The sequence below is a fragment of the Corythoichthys intestinalis genome, chromosome 2 (assembly GCF_030265065.1).
Source record: "Corythoichthys intestinalis isolate RoL2023-P3 chromosome 2, ASM3026506v1, whole genome shotgun sequence".
Classification (NCBI taxonomy): Eukaryota; Metazoa; Chordata; class Actinopteri; order Syngnathiformes; family Syngnathidae; genus Corythoichthys; species Corythoichthys intestinalis.
This window is the reverse complement of record NC_080396.1, coordinates 4,876,859-4,893,107: the sequence shown is the minus strand read 5'-3', so window position 1 is coordinate 4,893,107 and position 16,249 is coordinate 4,876,859. Positions and strand designations below refer to the sequence as shown.

Below are 16,249 nucleotides of genomic sequence, written 5' to 3'. Positions count from 1 at the left end.
GAAACTGAGGATGACACCCAGACTCTTAACCTGAGTACAAGGAGAGATCGGTACATTGTTGATGGTAATAGAGAATTTATTGACATGAGAGAGCATGGCGGTGGTTCCAACGAGGAGGACTTCTGATTTTGAGCTGTTGAGTAGAAGGAAGTTAGAGGAGAACCAAGAGTTCATGTCTTCCAAGCAGAAGGTGAGGGAGGAGGGTGGAAGGGAGGAGGTTTGTTTTGAGGAAATGTAGAGCTGGGTGTCACCCGCGTAACAGTGGAAGTCTATGTTGTGTTTGCAGAAGATGGAACCGAGGGGGAGAATGTAAATGATAAAGAGGAGAGGCCCCAGGACAGAACCCTGGGGCACGCCAGCGGAGACAGGGAGGGATTTGGATTTACGGGGGCCCAATTTGACAAATTGTGTCCGGTCGGACAGGTAGAAAGTGAACCGGGAAAGAGGTGTGTGGGTGATCCCAAGGGACGACAGCCGGTCGAGAGGGATTATGTGGGAAATGGTGTCGAAGGCAGTAGTGAGATCCAGAAGGACAAGGATTGATAATAGACTAGAGTTGGATGCTATGAAGAGGTCGTTTGTAATTTTAAGTAAGGCTATTTCAGTGCTATGGAGGGTGCGGAAACCGGATTGAAACTGCTCGTAAATGTCATTGGTAATTAGGTGGTTATGGAGTTGGGATGCAAGGTTTTTTTCAACAAATCTGGAAATGAAAAGTAAGCTGGAGATGGGGCGGAGGTTATTGAAATCGGTGGGATCCAAGTTCGGTTTCTTCAGAATGGGTGTGATGGAAGAGGTTTTGAGAGCTGAAGGGAACTGTACCGGATATGAGTGAGGAGTGAATGATATTAGTGATGAGGGGGACTATTGAGGGAAGACAGGTTTTGATGAGGGCAGTGGGAAGAGGATCAAGATGACAGGTTGTGGGTTTGGATTTGGTGATGATGTCAACAATAGCCGGGATTGAAGGAAGGGTAATGACAAAAGAATGCTCCAAAATAAATAAAAGTTGAGCTGTATATGCTTGAAAATCAACAGTAAGTGACCAAAAATCAACAGGTTGCGACCTAGGAATGCTCCAAAATCAACAGGATATGACCTACCAATGAAATAAAATTTCAGAAAAAAAAATTAATGATCACTGCCAAGGCCTCCTGGTCAAATTGGATTGGACGCCTATCTCTGCTAATATAAGGATCTTGCAAAATATATATATATATATATACTGTATATATTCAGCTTTAATGTTGGGAAATTGAGCGGAAAAGTTCCATCCCTCACTGGAATTCCCTTTCTAACACAGTGACCCGTCACCTTTTCCTAAATGGGACGCCGGCGCATTTCAGGCTTATCTCTGATTTGTTTGGCCGGCAGGTTCGCGCGTTAATTCCTTCTTTTCAACAGGCGTCTATGGGCGAGCGTCTCCTGATCCCCGCAGCTCATGTCAACGTGAAAATGAGATTAGAGGTGTTGAGCATCTGGTTTCCCTGTCTGGGTTAGAATCCAACACGAGCAGATCATCTGGGCCTGCCTCACCTGCCGTATTGGAACAAGACAAGAGCTTCCAGTAAATTTAAATAAAGGGAGAGTGGGGTTCGGTGTCCCATGAGTTGCTTGTCATACTTGCTATAACGTAACCACCGGAGGACTGTGTCGCACAATGTATTGTAATGTGCCCAGAAAAAAATAAATAAATGAAAATCAAACATTGTCTTTACTTTCAAGTAGAGCAGGGCAGTAAACCGAAAATTTACCGTTACCGAAGTTCTTCACGATGACCGACGTAATTTTGACCATGTCCGTAAATTCGGTAATTTAATAAAACAAGAAAATAGTCTTTTCATCCCGCTTTGACTCTGTGTTGTTCGGCTATGTTCATTCCCCTTTAAGAAAGCAGTCAGTGTGCTTACGTATGGAGTCACGTGGTTTTCAGGAAGCCAAACAAACAGAAGCCCAGTAGGCTAACGCTAGCGGCTAACACTACAAGTAAACGTGATGGAGTCAGGCTTAAGGGAGCTTCGCCAAACTTTCACCCGACATTAAGTAAACTCTTGGCAGGTTCCAGACGGGCTTTCACCCGCTGTCCTCTCTGGTTCTCACGATTTCAGGAGAGGATGCTTTCAGTGCTTTCTTCTGGTAGCCAAGCCACAGCTAGCGGCTAACGGTACAAATGAATAATGGTACAAATGAACGTGATGGAGTCGGATAGCGGCTCTAACCTTGTCGAAACGGCTGAAATTAATGAGTGGACTGGGCACGGACTTCATGTAGCAATCATTATGTGGTGTTATTTGGTATCTCTGTGTGATTTCTCGGAAAGCTTTCAGGATGGTAAAGCACTCATCATAAAGTATAATCCAACAGTGAAGGCTATATATAATATGACAGTTTAATGGCCACAGCTATTTTTCTGTTTGCTTTATTCTGCCATCATAAAATCTTAAATGTTTCATTGGCATCAGAGCAATACAGCTTTAATCTGGTTGTGTCTGTGTGCATGTATAAAAAATGTTCTGGGAAAAAAAAAAAAAACCTTGACGTAAACACGTGTGTTGAATAATTATGTCACAGCAGCCATTACCATTAAGTTTTCTGAAGTGTACTGTTAAAGCTGCAAGTCATTTGTGTTACAATGACATGTTTGCACAGTCGTCATATTAATTTTTATAATGTTGTAAATTTTTCAAGTCATACAAGCTGTTATATATGTTCAAACTAGAATTCTTATTGTTTACACGATTTTTTTTTTATACTTAATGTTTAGACTGCATGTGCAATTGTTAAATTTAAAGCTGGTAAATAAATTTAACGAGAAACGGTTCATTTGTATTCCATGCATTGATTCAAATTTTCAAATTATATAACAGTCCGCTTGGGCGAATTTATCGTCATTTATCGTTATCGAGGTAAATCTGCTCAATTTATCGTGATAAGTACTTAAGGCCATATCGCCCAGCCCTACTTTCAAGTCACACACACGACTTTGAGGTATGAGGAAATCACCACATTTTCCTACTGCTACTTTTTTCTTTCCGTTCGTACCCTGAGGCTTTCATAATAAAGCGGCTTATTTATGATTTTTTTTTAAACCAACGAGCGTCCTATATTCTCATTGATGGCAGCTTTCCATGTAAAGCAAAAGCAACCATAATATGTCTTCCTAGCCAAAACCATTTGACCCACTGACGCTGTTAGTCCACCTACACGACCGGAATTCTTAGGCAAAGTGGGCTCTTTTTAGTTTGACACTTCAAAAATTGAATTTTATCCATCAATAAGGTCAGGACGCTAAGAGACACAGAAGTTGTATACAGTTTTTGCAAAAAATGTAGTTTGGCCAAAATTAGTTAAAAACGCCCGTTTATTTGAATTGGGCAAAATTTCCCATTCATTTACAATGAGCAAAATTTCCCCATTTCTGATGAGCAAAATTTCCCATTCATTTCAATAGCACAAAAACTTCTATTCACTCAGATTGATTTCCAACCCAAGTGACCCCATATAAACAGGAAGTGACCTCCAAAATGCTCCCACATCGACAGGATATGAACAGGAAGTGACCCCAGTGACCTGGTATCAACAGGAATTGCTGACAAAGCAAAGTTTACGGTTCCGCTAAAATTTGCTCAAAAATTTCCATTTCAATGAGCAAAATATAACATTTATTTCTAATGAACAAAATTTGCCATTCATTTCAATAGCACAAAAATGTCTATTGACTCCAATCGATTTCCAACCCAAGTGACACCATATAAACAGGAAGTGACCCTCAAATCAACAAGAAGTGGCCTGGTATCAACAGGAGGTGTTGACAAAGCAAAGTTCATGGTACCGCTAAAATTTGCCCAAAACTTTCCCATTAATTTCCAGTGAAGAAAATTTCCTATTCATTTCCAATGGCCCTTTTCACAATTCCATTGACAGGAAGTAACCGGTGATCCACAAGAAGGGACCTGTTATCAACCGGAAACACCCTGAAATGCACCCAAAATCAACAGGAAGTCACCTTTATCAACAGGAAGTGCTGCCATTGCAATTTCTCCAGAAATGGAATTTTATAGTTAGTTTAAAAATGTATTTATTCATTCATTTTCCGAGCCACTTATCCTTACGAGGGTCGCGGGGATGCTGGAGCCTATCCCAGCAAACTATGGCCAGTAGGCAGGGTAACACTGCGACGTGTTTTTTTGGGGTTTTTTTTGCTATTCACTCATTTACCAAACAAAACAGCTGAAGTGGGCTAATAGGTAAATGTCATTTCTCCAACTGCCTCTCCTCTAAATATACTGACTAGAAAAGCCAAGTGGCTCTGCTTTGGACTGGCCAGTGTTTTAAAAGGGCTCTCGCCATTCTGAAGCTAATGCTACCGCGAATGCTAAACAATCGCTATCACTTAGCACAGACCTCTAAAGGCTAAAGCAGCATTGCTTATTCTCTCTTGCCAAGATAAGAAAACAAATCTTACTGTGTTTCCAAACAAGGAAGATGGAGTACAGCCTAGCTTTACACATCCTAAACTCCCGTGAGGGGAGAATAGAAGAGGTGCAGCACATCTCACATGAGTATTAGGGGTTGGAACCTCTTGGTACCTCATGATACGATTTGAATTACAAAGCTCACAATAACAATGATCTCACGATACAGCGATATGAGGATCATCGATACATTGGTCTGGAAATCATTCTACGATATTCTACAAACCAACTAATAATGAGGAAAACAAGCTATTTTCATCCTTCTGCTGTCAATTTCAATGAGATTATCACTAGTAGACATCCAGTCCATTTGAACTGAGCTGTTGAACAGTCGTTCATTCATTGCTAGCCCTTCCACTTTAAAAGGATTGGACGTCTACGGTGGTGTTTTCCGAAATTTCCGGGTTCACAGTGAGTCAGCAACAAGCACACTTTTGCGAAATATACGATGTTTCTTGATTAGAAAATGCAGAATAAATGAGTTTTATTGATTGCAATCCCACAAGAGCAAGCAAACAAACATCAAAACCAGCATAACAAGTAGTAACGATGACGCTAGATCTAGCTTGTCAATCCCAGAATCCCCGCGCTACCGTTACCGCACAACAAGATGTTCCTTAGCAATGAAAATCGCTTACCGTGACAAATGAGCAGGTAGCTAACGCTCCGGTAAAGCGGCGAAGGAACAAAGCCGAGCGATCCGTACGTGATCCTCCAGCGGACTTCACGGGTCACCCGGAAATGTCCGGTTCTTGTTGGAACGCGGCCCGTGGGGGCGGGGGTTGGCCGTCCCGGGGCGGGGCGCGCCTTGCCCAATGACAAATATTAAAGCTACTTTTGGTTCAGCCACTTGAAAAAGGGCTTCGCACATGGTCAACAAGTTGTGCCGTCCTGGTAACAGATGTTCTGTCCCCGCGGTAAGTATTATGGGTGCAAAACAAGTTATCTCGTGAGATTCCCTCCAAGCTATGGAACCCAAGCACGTAAAAAACAATACAATGGTGCAAAACAAGTTATCTCGTGATATTCCCTGCTAACTATGGAACCCAAGGTGAAAAACAATAGAAGTTGTTACAATCTAGGTGACAGAGGCAATCATACATCACAAAGGCATAATGTGCTAATGTTAAGGCATCACATAATATTTTCCCCCAACATTCCGCCCTTTGACCCGGATTGAATTTATCATAAGGCATAATGTGCAAATTCACTTCGGGTCACGTAATATTTGCCCCATCAGGTGGTCAATTAAGAACCAAGGAGTTAAATTTTGGCGCATTTGAGGCCATTTGCTGTCAACCTTTTGTTGACGTATGAGCAGGGGTGAAAGTGGGCCAGAACGGTCAGGAACGCAGTTCCGGTATAAGATTCAGGGCCGGAACGCAATTCCAGATTAAGACTCAGGGCTGGATCAAATCTTTAAGAGCAAGGGAAAAGTTGAGGAGGCTTATTTATCATATTTAGTTTTATTTGCTCTCATTGGGAGGTTCAGAACACCTTAGCTGCCAATGTGCACTTTGGACTTATATTTGTTCATTTATGTTAGGCTACTTATTAATTTCCTTATGATTTAAAAAAAGTCAATGTTTGCGCGATCTTCAAAATATATTCCATTTCACGCTGCATGATAGAAGTCATTTGTACTTATTTTTCTGAATGTATGTTACTTATATCTTTATTATTTAAAAAAAAAAAAAAAAAAGCAAAAGTAAATGTTTACATGAACTTCAATTTTAATATAGCCTACATCCTATGTTCTTAAGTAGTTAAAATTGAGATTTGGCATTTAGTATGTGAGGAAATGAGGGAAAATAAAAATTAGGAGATGGAGGTTGGGGTTATTGCTGTTTTTGTTAACTTTTGCAAATTATTGAAAAAATACTGTGTTATAGAAATAACTGTGTCAAAAGTTTTTCTTTGCGTTTCAGTAGTTTCAGCTTTGCCCCCCCCCCCCCCTTAAAAAAAAGAACATAAATAAATAAACAGAATTTCTGGCTCCGTGGCGACCTTCACGTCGGGTAGTTCCGGCAAGAAATTCTAACCACTTTCACCCCTGCGTATGATAGGGTGACCTTGCATCTCTGCCTGAGTGGTTCTGTTTTGCCTTGCTGTTTTGATATCTGTCGACTTGAATAAATTGTCAACTTGTTTTCGGTGAGCCTTCTTTAAACCTTTCAAGATGGAGTCAGTACAAAGGGTTAAGACTAAGGTGAACGCAAGGCGTTCGGCCTTCTGGCTGGATTGCCGGGATCCTGCCAGCCCGGCTCTTTGGATCTGCGCCAACGCGGGTCCAGCGGTTCGGCTGGCACAATTCCGGCGGTCTAGCTAGAAGGTCAGATTCCTTCAATTTTGAGTCACTTCCTGTTGAGTTTGGGTTATAGAACAGGAGGTGACCCAGAAATCTCCCCCAAATGAATAGGCAGTGACTCAAACTCAACAGAAAGTGACCAGTAAATATTTGCCCTAAAACGAACAAAAAGTGACGTGTGAGTGATCTCAGAGAAGGCTGCCGAGATATTTGCCTTGCTGATCGCCATTTGACATCTCGCACTATAGTCTCGTTACATTTGCTTGTTACGCCCCTGCATTGGGTTTTTTTCTGTTAGTGTGCTGCTCTCGTTTGTAACCTCTACCCTGTGCAGGTATTTGAGTGTTTTTATTCTGGCTTTTTGGCTCGCTGCCTATCGTCTTAATCAACCTTCGAGTTTGTAGTATTGAGCTCCGTCGACCTGCTGTCACGGACTTCTTTTGTTATTTCTACTATCCCGCGATCGCGTGTTATTTTTTGTTTGCAATCATTAAACCTTTGTACGTATCCCCCGCTTGTTGTCTGCTTCGAGGTTCAACCTTGTTTCCACATCTGCGGACGCTAACAATTATAAGTAATCATAATTGACCACAGCATCCCGTCTCTCTATTAGCCTCCTTTTTTCCGGGAGGGGGGAGTCCCTTATTTCAATTTCTTTAAGGTGGCAACCCTACTTTGGAAACAGTTCCCAAATTACTGCGGCATTTCTTTCAGTAAAAAACAATAAAAGTAAAGTAGACGTAGTGAACTGACCAGAGATTGTTGCTTCGGTCCAGCGCCCTTCCTCTGGAGAGCAATCCTGCTCTTACAGGCTCAAACTCGTCGTGTTCGTTCACGTTTCGTCTTCAAATGTTATATCAGGTTCGAGGTACTGAAACTGGCCAGTTTAACTCCACATCTCGAAACTTTCAGGCCGCAAATCTTGCATGCAGCCATTGATTTTAATCGACGGGATTTCTATTTTGAAATATTTCCCGACCGCCGCCATTTCTCCTGGTTTGTTTTTCCAATTTCCTCCATATGAAAAAGCGCCCTTGTCATTGGTCAGAGCGGCTATTGGCCCGCTCTCATTGGTCTGGAGCAGGCCAATAGCGATAGCTGCTTGGTGTTCACGTGTCATCACACAACACGGAGACAGAGTGTAGTGAGCGCTAGGAGGAAAAAAAGGGCTGCGGTCAAATGTTATAATAATGGACCGGTAAATGGTATCGGCGCAGTCTTTGTTTGTACTCGCCGATACCACCATTTCGGGCCGGATCGGTGCCCCCTGCCGATACTAGTATTGGTATCGGTGCATCTTTAATCTCAACCCCATAGAAAATATGCGGAGGGAGTAGAAAGTCCGTGTTGCACAACGACAGCCCCAAAACATCACTGCTCTAGAGGAGATCTGCATGGAGGAATGGGCCAAAATACCAGCAACAGTGTGTGAAAAGCTTGTGAAGTGTTACAGAAAACGTTTGGCCACTGTTATTGCCAACAAAGGGTACATAACAAAGTATTGAGATTAACTTTTGGTATTGACCAAATACTTATTTTCCACCATGGTTTGCAAATAAGTTATTTTAAAATCAAACAATGTGATTTTCTGTTTTTTTTTCTCCACATTCTGTCTCTCATGGCTGAGGTTTAACCATGTTGACAATTACAGGCCTCTCTAATATTTTCAAGTGGGAGAACTTGCACAATTAGTGGTTGACTAAATACTTATTTGCCCCACTGTATGAACGAAACAATGTCACATTTTCATCTTGTTGTCGTCTCATCAGACTAAAACTTGCATTTGTGTCGTTATGTTGTAGTCTTCCCAACCACATTTTTAGCTCGTCATGGTCTTGGAAAAAAAAAATGTTCGTTGACGAAATATTTCCGTTATCGTCATTGTTGACGAAAATCAACTCTGGTCTTGAACATTACAATAGAGCTGAAACAAATACTCGAGCAACTCGAGTAACTCGAGTTTAAAAACTGATCCGGGTAATTTTATTCACCTCGAGTAATCCTTTATTTTCACAGCTCTAAGCATCACGTTTTGCTCGGACTACTTTTAATGCGGGACAACGCGCTGACGTCACATACGTAGAGGAAGAAGCAATAAAAAAAATACCTTACTGCAGCCGACAGCCGTTACACACTGCGCCGACGTTGTTAAAAACTACGCCCGCATGTTGCTACTGTGGTAGCAGCCTCGCAGGTAGCGTCTGATGCGTGTCATAGATATCACATGTACGTAGAAATAGATGCGGAATGACCGACTCGGCGGCGTTAATGAAACAGCCGCCATCTTAAAGCAGTACACTTCTGAGCGCACATAAATAAGATTTACGTTACTGTCATTCGCTCACTAACGTTATCCATGCGGAGGGCTAGGTTTCTATTCATTATGACCACTGTCGATGCGCGGCTAACTCTTACATACAGGCGTTATTTAATCTGTGAAAACAGCGCTCTAGAGTGATAAAAAAATAATACTGCTAACTGTCAATTTTAGCTCAGTCATCATTGCTGGATAAAACACCAAGTGGCACTGGTGCCTAATGTGCTCCAATACAGCACAGCATTTATTTTGAACACTGGAAAAACTCAAAATCCTATAAAGACTTACAGTTTAGACTAACTTAAAACTTAACTAGAACTTATAGCTTGACACAAGTAGAAATTCAATTGAAACACATAGGAAAAACACAACTTTTACGTCATGTGTGTTATCAAGCGTCATGACATTTTTAGGTAAGAAATATATATATTTTTTATAAAATCTAAAAGTATTTGGAGTGAAATCAGTGAACTAGTCTTTTTTTTAAGTCACATTTGAGATGCAATTGTTGGCTGTTTTCAACAATGTACATTGAAAATAAAGACATTGATTGACTGAAAATGGTTCAATATTACATGAAATATCTTGTTTTCTCATCTATGTGTATAATTGCTCTTTACCTAAAAAAAAAAAAAAAAGTTATCCGATTACTCGATTAATCGATAGAATTTTCAGTCGATTACTCGATTACTAAAATATTCGATAGCTGCAGCCCTACATTACAATAAATATCGAAGGAAGGTTTAGCCAGACTGAGTTTCATGTGACAGGGCTGAGAATATCGTGCTTCCTAAATCCGGTCGATGGCACTACTGGGAATTTGGCAGAGCCCTGCGAGGCTGCGTCAAGATTTCTCAAACGCTACCACTGCACGTACACGTAAACAATGAGACGCGACCCTCCGCCGATTGCCAATCAGGAGGGGGGAAATCCCGCTTTGAAGAAGAAAATGTAGGCCAAAGTCAGTTTGCCGCCATTGTCTGCGTGCTTTAACTTTGGGAGGAATATCAAAGAGACGTGACGACGTGGGGGAGACGGAATCAGGCGTCGCTTCCTGTTTGATGTTTGGCAACGGCAACCGAGACGAACGCTACGGCAATATTTGGGCTGCTGGGGTTGGGGGAAGGGAGCTCCCGAAAGGTTGGATGGTGGCCATGTATCAATGACACACACATCACCAAGCGTCTCTGCTGCTGTTTTGTTTGTTTTACGATGCTTTCATCCCTCCGAACCAAAACAAACATACCCGAGTCAGGCGGTTCGAACCGAAGCGCACCACCGCAGTTAATTTTATACTGGCATTCAAGTCACATCTTCCGATATGTTACATCTAGCACCAATGACCTTTTTAGACAAAGAGTACCTCAAAGAGGTGCGAAGGTGCCACTCACCTCGGCTTTCCCGTCACGCGTTGGAGGCGGCGCGGAAGTACGACAACTGCCGCCTGGCATTTCTGGGTGCTGACAATTTGCTGCTTTTTCAACAGCGAGGACGACGCTCGGAGAAAGACGGCGGGCGAGAGCGCGCGGAGGCGGCCGCGGCATCTCCCATTGTTCCCGGACGAGCGAGGAGGATTTCCTGCGAGCGAGCCGGCGCGGCCTGCCTACTACAACATCTGTGGAGTAGCCCCCCGCCTCCGCGCCGGTCCTCCTCCCTCCCCCCTTACAACTCTCTGCCTCTGCTAAACATTAACCCCGCAGCTGCCGGATCTGAGGAGAAGGGGGTCGCGGAGGCGGCCGAGACTCCGCCGCGGAGAGCACAAAGGAACGGCAGAGCGAGCCTGAGAGGATATCCGTTCTGAAGCACGAGGTGGCAAAAAAAGCCTCGCGCTAAGAGGATTGTCTCTCTCTCACTAGATGACTTTTGCGGCCAGTAGATCAGAACGGGGCGGCAACGCGCATCCACCCTCGTGTCTGCTGTTTGACTCTTGACTCCCGCATAGAGGTCGAGCAATATGGCACTTTCAAAAGCCGATGAGGATTGAAAAACGGAAAAAAAAAACTGCTGATGTTTGAACAGGGTTCTTGCACCCTTTTAAAAGGCAAATTGAATTAGGGCTGCAGCTATCGAATATTTTAGTAATCGACTGAAAACTATCAATTAATCGAGTAATCGGATAAAACTAAAGTTGCACCGATACCGATACCAGTATCGGCAGGGGGCGCCGATCCGGCCCGAATTGGTGGTATCGGTATTGACAACTATCAACATTTAGGGTGCCGATGCCATCTACAGCAGTCATGTTCAAAGTCCGGCCCGGGGGCCAAATGCGGCCCGTGGTCAAATTTCATCCGGCCCCCAGCCTCTGTCATAAAATCAATAATATTTGGCCCGCACAGACTTAATAAATTGGTCAGCAGTACTGCAACCAGCATATCAAGTAGCTTACACACGAAATGCTGCTCCTCATTTACCCATTAAAAGGCAGCAGCACTTTAACCCTTTATTGCCAAATGTATCGCATTTGATACACCTAAAATTTCATGATTTTCAGACTAATTTAGAATTTTGACAATTCTTTTTGAAAAAAAAAAATGGATGCAAGTCGACACATTCATCTGCAGGTTCCATGAGAAAAAAAACATGATTTAGCATGGGTTATAGATATTAGAGTGCTTATTACACATATTCATTTTGACCTTTCACAAATTTGAAAAAAGGTTTCATTAGGACTTTATTTTTCAAATTTTGGGATTCTCTGATAATTGCTTCATGTTGCAGGTGTTTAGGGGCTAAGCAACATTACTACGTGTGATCCTCTACTTCCAATTTTCTAAAATGGTGACAATCAACAACAAAAAAGTTGACTGTGACGGCCGACGCGTCAAGTATAGGTGGAAATTGGACTATTTCTTCACTAAAATACGCAACTGTGTCTTGCCTCATTTGCAAAGAGACAGTCGCCGTTTTTAAAAGATTTCAATGTGAGGCAATATTACCAAACAAGACACGCTGACATGTACGGCAAGATTACAGGGAAGATACGGAGCGAGAAATTGAAGCAACTTGAAGCTAGTTTAATTTCACAGCAGTAGTATTTCGCAAGAGCCTGAGAGTCAAAAGAGAACGCCGCAAAGGCTAGTTGCGAGATTGTTGAAATTATTAATTAAAAAAATAATAAAGCAAATGTGACACACTGAATAGCTTGCTAAATTTTGCTCAAATATATTGTTCTACGTAAAGGACGTCACCCAAATCTGGCCCCCTTTGCAAAAAGTTTGGACACCCCTGATCTACAGGGTGATCCAAAAAAAAGTTTACACTCAATTGACTGCTTTTTTAAAAGCCATTGAAACATATCTAAATAGGTTGTCATGCTTAAAGAGTATGTCATGCCCTGGGAAAATGTTAATATTCCATCATTTATCCATAAACGCATGCCTTTTGTATTCATATCATGCCACTTCGTGTAATTACACACAAGAAAATGAGAGAAATTTGGCTCGATTGTCAAGCTAAAACGACCGGCGCCCAAGATCTGGCAGATTGTGTGTGTGTGACGTCATTTCAAGTGAAGAGACTGCCACCGGCCACTAGGGGGGCAGCGCCTTTCTGCATCAATATAATTCCTTCTAGTGAGGGGAGAATTAGCGGTGTTTTGAGCTGTTTATGCTGTTGCATTGTGTTCGTCCTGCACATATTCCAGGTTCCCTCATGAAGAAACACCCCCCGTTGTCAATAAAAGAGAATTCAGAATTGACAGTGAGGGGTGTTTCTTCAACAAGAAAAAAGGCTCAGTGCTTTAATACTGAATGGCGGCGATGATGGCAGACAATTTCGTTTCTAGTTTCAGCGACGAATCCGACGTAGAAGGACGTAACGAATGTTCATCTAACGGTGACGAGGAGAGTTACGAAGCTTTAATCGATGTTTTAGGCACCAATTTGAGCCCAAACGAACGCCAATGCAGCATAATGAAACGGTCACTGAGGGGAGCAAGGAAACATCGGCAGCAGATCGTGTGGGAAACAACGAATGATATTTTTTGCATTTCTTTTTGTGAAGCTGATACACCGTGACCGCAAAATAAAGTAATGTATAGAATAATTATCATTTATTGCGCTATCATAGTTTTTCGCTCTGCCAACAGACACAAATATGAATGGGATCAGAGGATTTGTTCTATATATTTTACGAGCGATAATTTATACATGTGTCCAGTCCTGTATCCAATGCGTGATATTTTTTTTATTATAAAAGAGTACTCGCTCTGGCCATTTCGAGCTTGGCTGCTCCCCTTCTTTGCTTAGCCTTAGCCTCCTTTGCCAGTCATCGTCCTCTTTCTTGATATCTCGGGACATTTAGGTGGCTAGTGTATGGTGGGCACCGCATCTGCTTTGAGCAGCAATCTTGCAGCAAAATCAGATTTCACTTGTCCATAGTTCAAGAAGCTTTCAGGTGGAAAATAACAGAAAACCGTGCCGGAGGCTGGGTCTAGAAAATTAGCCCTCTTTGCACGGACGAACTTTACCCATTGTCTGCGTAGTCCAGCTTTTTTTTTTTCGCGTTCGGGAACTCATGGATACTATATTCCGATAAATAGCTATTTGTACACCACTTAGCACAGCAGTTTTGAACCATTTTAGTGATGTTTTGGTCAAACAAACCCGAACGCTACTCTCTCGTTGATAAAAAAACAATGGCACCTGGCTCCGCCTCAACTGTCAATCACTTGGTGTGACGTCGCCGCCCCATTTGGCTGTTTCCGGAACACTTTCGGAAATGTTCGTCATTTTCGATCTCTTTTCGATAATTGCTCATTAATGTGATTGATTTTTTTTTTGTTAACTTTATCAATATTTGTTATCTTGGCACATAACGGTTCTATTGATGTCTCACGCCCCCTTTGCCGTTACATACCCTTTAAGTGATTCATTAAGGTCACTCAATGCAGCTGGTAATCTCTCGTCTCTACAATTCCTGTGCTTCTGCTGATAATGAAGAAAACTTTAGCTGTACCTGAATTGCTGCGTGCCGGTCTGACACCTCCTGAGATTGCAGCAAATCTGAGAATATCCAGATGTGCAGTCTACAAAGTTAAAAAGAAGCTGAAAGATACTGGAACAGACTCACGAAAACCAGGGTCTGGAAGTGCCGATCTGTGCGGACCAAAAAGTTGATTTACAAGGTGATATGTGGCCACCCCAGAGTCCAGATCTCAATCCTCTGGATTGTAGCATATGAGCAACTGTGGAGGACAGTGCCTGTAAGAAGCCACACCCTTCTGTGGCAGCCTTGGAGAGGTCCATTGTTAGATCTTGGGAAATACCGTAATTTCCCAAATATAACGCACACTTTTTCCCCCCCCAAATCCACTTGTAAAATCATGGTGCGCATTATAAACAGGTACATGGATGGAGACAGAAATTTTATATTATATATATATACATATAAAAACTAGGGTTGTTCCGATCATGTTTTTTTGCTCCCGATCCGATCCCGATCGTTTTAGTTTGAGTATCTGCTGATCCCGATATTTCCCGATACGATTGTTTTTTTTTTGCTCCCGATTCAATTCCAATCATTCCCGATAATTTTTCCCTATCATATACATTTTAACAATGCATTAAGAAAAAAATGAATAAAACTCGGACGAATATATACATTCAACATGCAGTACATAAGTACTGAATTTGTTTATTATGACAATAAATCCTCAAGATGGCATTTACATTATTAACATTCTTTCTGTGAGAGGGATCCACGGATAGAAAGACTTGTAATTCTTAAAGGACAAATGTGACTTTGTATATTTTGACTAAATATTGCCATCTAGTGTATTTGTTGAGCTTTCAGTAAATAATACTGTAGCCATGCCCAAATGCATGATGGGAAGTGGAACCATGACTGTGCGTAGTGCTACCAATTGATATACAGTGCCTTGCAAAAGTATTCGGCCCCCTTGAATCTTGCAACCTTTCGCCACATTTCAGGCTTCAAACATAAAGATATGAAATTTAATTTTTTTGTCAAGAATCAACAACAAGTGGGACACAATCGTGAAGTGGAACAACATTCATTGGATGATTTAAACTTTTTTAACAAATAAAAAACTGAAAAGTGGGGCGTGCAATATTATTCGACCCCTTTACTTTCAGTGCAGCAAACTCACTCCAGAAGTTCAGTGAGGATCTCTGAATGATCCAATGTTGTCCTAAATGACCGATGATGATAAATAGAATCCACCTGTGTGTAATCAAGTCTCCGTATAAATGCACCTGCTCTGTGATAGTCTCAGGGTTCTGTTTAAAGTGCAGAGAGCATTATGAAAACCAAGGAACACACCAGGCAGGTCCGAGATACTGTTGTGGAGAAGTTTAAAGCCGGATTTGGATACAAAAAGATTTCCCAAGCTTTAAACATCTCAAGGAGCACTGTGCAAGCCATCATATTGAAATGGAAGGAGCATCAGACCACTGCAAATCTACCAAGACCCGGCTGTCCTTCCAAACTTTCTTCTCAAACAAGGAGAAAACTGATCAGAGATGCAGCCAAGAGGCCCATGATCACTCTGGATGAACTGCAGAGATCTACAGCTGAGGTGGGAGAGTCTGTCCATAGGACTACAATCAGTCGTACACTGCACAAATCTGGCCTTTATGGAAGAGTGGCAAGAAGAAAGCCATTTCTCAAAGATATCCATAAAAAGTCTCGTTTAAAGTTAGCCACAAGCCACCTGGGAGACACACCAAACATGTGGAAGAAGGTGATCTGGTCAGATGAAACCAAAATTGAACTTTTTGGCCACAATGCAAAACGATATGTTTGGCGTAAAAGCAACACAGCCCATCACCCTGAACACACCATCCCCACTGTCAAACATGGTGGTGGCAGCATCATGGTTTGGGCCTGCTTTTCTTCAGCAGGGACAGGGAAGATGGTTAAAATTGACGGGAAGATGGATGCAGCCAAATACAGGAACATTCTGGAAGAAAACCTGTTGGTATCTGCACAAGACCTGAGACTGGGACAGAGATTTATCTTCCAACAGGACAATGATCCAAAACATAAAGCCAAATCTACAATGGAATGGTTCAAAAATAAACGTATCCAGGTGTTAAAATGGCCAAGTCAAAGTCCAGACCTGAATCCAATCGAGAATCTGTGGAAAGAGCTGAAGACTGCTGTTCACAAACACTCTCCATCCAA

The 16,249-nt window shown here is 42.2% G+C and overlaps 1 protein-coding gene across 3 annotated transcripts in view; it reads right to left on the bottom strand.

Moving 5' to 3' along the window:
* nckap5l (NCK-associated protein 5-like) overlaps window positions 1-16,249 on the bottom strand; it is an 83,749-nt gene that overhangs the window by 53,019 nt on the left and 14,481 nt on the right. Inside the window, exon 1 of one of the 3 annotated variants that reach the window (XM_057857740.1) lies at window positions 10,492-10,927. The exons of the other annotated variants lie outside the window; for them this stretch is intronic. The gene's annotated coding sequence lies outside the window, so the exon portion shown is untranslated. Of the gene's footprint in view, window positions 1-10,491; window positions 10,928-16,249 lie in introns of those variants that run through there. 3 annotated transcript variants of the gene reach the window in all.